Source organism: Haliotis rubra, unplaced genomic scaffold, assembly GCF_003918875.1.
Source record: "Haliotis rubra isolate DU_JTF1 unplaced genomic scaffold, ASM391887v1 Scf896, whole genome shotgun sequence".
Lineage (NCBI taxonomy): Eukaryota > Metazoa > Mollusca > Gastropoda > Lepetellida > Haliotidae > Haliotis > Haliotis rubra.
In genome coordinates, this window is record NW_025767630.1 from 99,985 (window position 1) to 103,211 (window position 3,227).

Below are 3,227 nucleotides of genomic sequence, written 5' to 3' on the forward strand. Positions count from 1 at the left end.
AACCGACTCCTTTTCTTATTGTTGATGAATCTGCGATGTGATTGTACAGTGCGATGGTGTTGTATACGTGATGTCCTATAGGCCTTTTGGGAACATATGCGAATAAAATTGTCTTTCAGTGCCTTCCATGTCACACTTTTCTCTTTACTACTTGACTTTAGCCATATATACAAAAAGACTGTCAGTGCCTAACATGCTGTTGCACTTTGCTGTGTATTATTGGCCTTTTGGCCACATGTAAATAAACTGTCTGTCTATCTGTCCGACTGTCTTTCATATACTAGCCACATAAAGAAACTGTGCATTGTCAAAATATTATCCCAGGTGATAAGTACGATAACAATGTCAAAGGTACATATAAACTTTAATGGAGGGATCATGAGACCATAACAAGTCGGGAGAATTTCAATTGAAAAGTCAATCACAATGACGTCACGAGTCCACAAGCGGGACAGGGGTCGAACGACCATGTCACAAGCTCAATAACGGGTATGTCCACCATCGGCATTGAGAACAGCAGTGCATCGACGACGCATAGAGCCTATCAAACGTGCAAGGAAGGCTTGTGGGATGTCACGCCAGATTCTCTCAAGTTCTGTTGCAAGGTCAAGGACGTTATCTGGCGGATGAGGAAGACGGCGTAGACGTCGATCCATCTCGTCCCAAACATGCTCTATCGGGGAGAGATCCGGTGACTTTGCAGGCCCAGGCAGTAAGTCAACGTTGTGGTGTTGCAAGAAATCCATAGCAACCCTTGCCGTATGAGGGCGGGCATTGTCCTGTTGGAATGTTAACCCAGGGCCATGACGTTGCAGAAAAGGAATTGCCACAGGTCGAAGAATCTGATCCCTGTAGCCCACACCAGTTAAGTTGCCCTGAACAATCACCAAAGGAGTTCTTTGGCGTGCTGTTATTCCACCCCAAATCATCACGGAACCACCACCAAAGCGATTCCTCTCCAAGACACAGGCCTGTGCATAACGTTCTCCCACGCGTCTATAGGCACGTTGACGTCCTCACTACGGGAAATGTTAAACCTGGACTCATCTGTAAAAACAACATTTCTCCACCAAAACAAGAGTCTGCAGACATGATTTCGGCAGCACATTCGGCGAGCTTGTCGATGACGTTGTGTCAGGATAGGCCGTATGGCGGGACGTCGTGGACTGATTCCGTGATGACGTAAACGTTGTCGAACTGTGTTGGGGTGGATACGGCGAAGTCCTGGGATGGTTCGGGCAGTCATCACTGCAGTCTGAAACCTGTGGCGAAGATGGGTCACCCTTATCCATATGTCCTGTCTTGGCGTTAATACACGTGGACGTCCAGAACGTGGCCGATCGATGACGTCATTTGTGTTCTGGTAGCGTCTCACCAGTGCAGAAATGGTGTTCCGGTGGCAGTGGAAATGTGCAGCCACTTGTCGTTGAGACATTGCCCCACGGACCATCCCAATGGCCACATGACGTTGTGCAGACGTGAGCCTTGGCATGCTATGCGTTTCAATAGCCGTTTAATTTTTTGAACGATCGCAAGGGCAGGGGCTGAGCTTTCCAAAGAGACAGTATTGTGTGGCATTCATTTGCTCTGTTTCTCTTTCCCGGAATGCATTTGCAACAACGTATTGCACGTCTCAAGGACGAACCCACTGACGTCACGGAACGTGGCACGTGCATGCATGTTGGATACATGTCACTAATCTCTGAGTTTAAATCCTTATGTGTCTACACAGGTTTGATAAATTTAGATTTTAAATTTTTGTATGCACAGTTTCTTTATGTGCCTAGTATATATAGCACTTTCTTGTGTGCATGAAATGCCCACTCCAGGCCAACCTGATTTTTCTTCATCTACATTAAAATTAAAACTAATTTTATTAAAATATTGTTTCCCAAGCAAAGCGACTCAACTGAATTGTCTGAAAGACTTTCATCAAGTGATCGAAAGTTAACAATTTCATGAAATAAATCACACAATTAGTGAAAACTTAGTTTTATTTTCATCATTCTGTTCGTCTGTCCGTTTTCTTGCTGTTTGAGGGCGGTGGGGTAGCCTAGTGGTTAAAGCGTTCGTTCGTCACACCGAAGACCCGAGTTCGATTCCCTTCATGGGTGCAATGTAAAAAGCCCATTTCAGGTTTCCCCGCCGTGATATTGCTAAAAGCGGCGTAAAACTAAACTCACGCTGGTTAAGTTGGAGACGAGAAACAGTTACAAATGTTACAGTTACAGAATTATTCCATACTTCCAGGAATGGGAACACGTGTGCTTTTATTAGGTGCATCTTTAAACTCCACGAACGCGACGCAGTTGCACTGGCCACATGGGACAAGAAAAATTGGGAAGTTTGTTAATATTTATATATTTTTTATTAAAACAAAGAATATACACTTCTAGTCTCATGTCGTAAGTCATCATCAAAATCCTGCGCAATCTGAAAAGCTAAATCAAAGTATTGAAAACAAACTCAAAATTTCGAGAAATTACTTGAAATAACGAGAAAAGGTAATTTAAATATATTTAGAAAACTATAAACTAAATATAATATAATCGAAGTAATTGAGAAAAAACTCTAAATTTAGAAAATAATTGAAATATATACAATCCATGTTACCAAACCGAATTTGACGTATCATTATCATTTCTCAAGTATAGGCCTACTTTTGAGACACAGACAGATACAACACTCAGTGCCTTACTGATACACATGTGCTAGATATTGAACGTGGATTAAAACATCGCGTGTACAAGTTAAGACAAGGGTTGTTAATCCCCAACGGAATACATTCTCTCTGTTAGGTATTATAAACGGATGACAAAATATCTACGGAAATATAAAAAAAAGTGAGACAACAACTTTTGAGTAACGTCTCCAGTACCATGTATTTACCACCAGCCTAGCATAGAATGTCTCTCGCTCATGAGCGTAATGAAAGTCACTCTTCTTAACAAAGTTTGGCAAAGATCTATATTCGGGCTTACACATGCTCTTCAGTGCATTTAACCCACACCGAACGCTGTTGTAAATGAATTGGCAAAAAACTGTTTTATTCAATATTTAGACGGCTAGAAGGAATTAAGTTGCTTGCAACCAGCTGTTAGCATATATAAAAGATGGTCGGACGCATGAGATTCAAACCAGTGATATCGCGTCTTGTTTCAATGAATTAAAAAAAATGTCATTTAATTGGGCAGCCATTTAGCTTGGCACTAAAAAACGAAGCCACG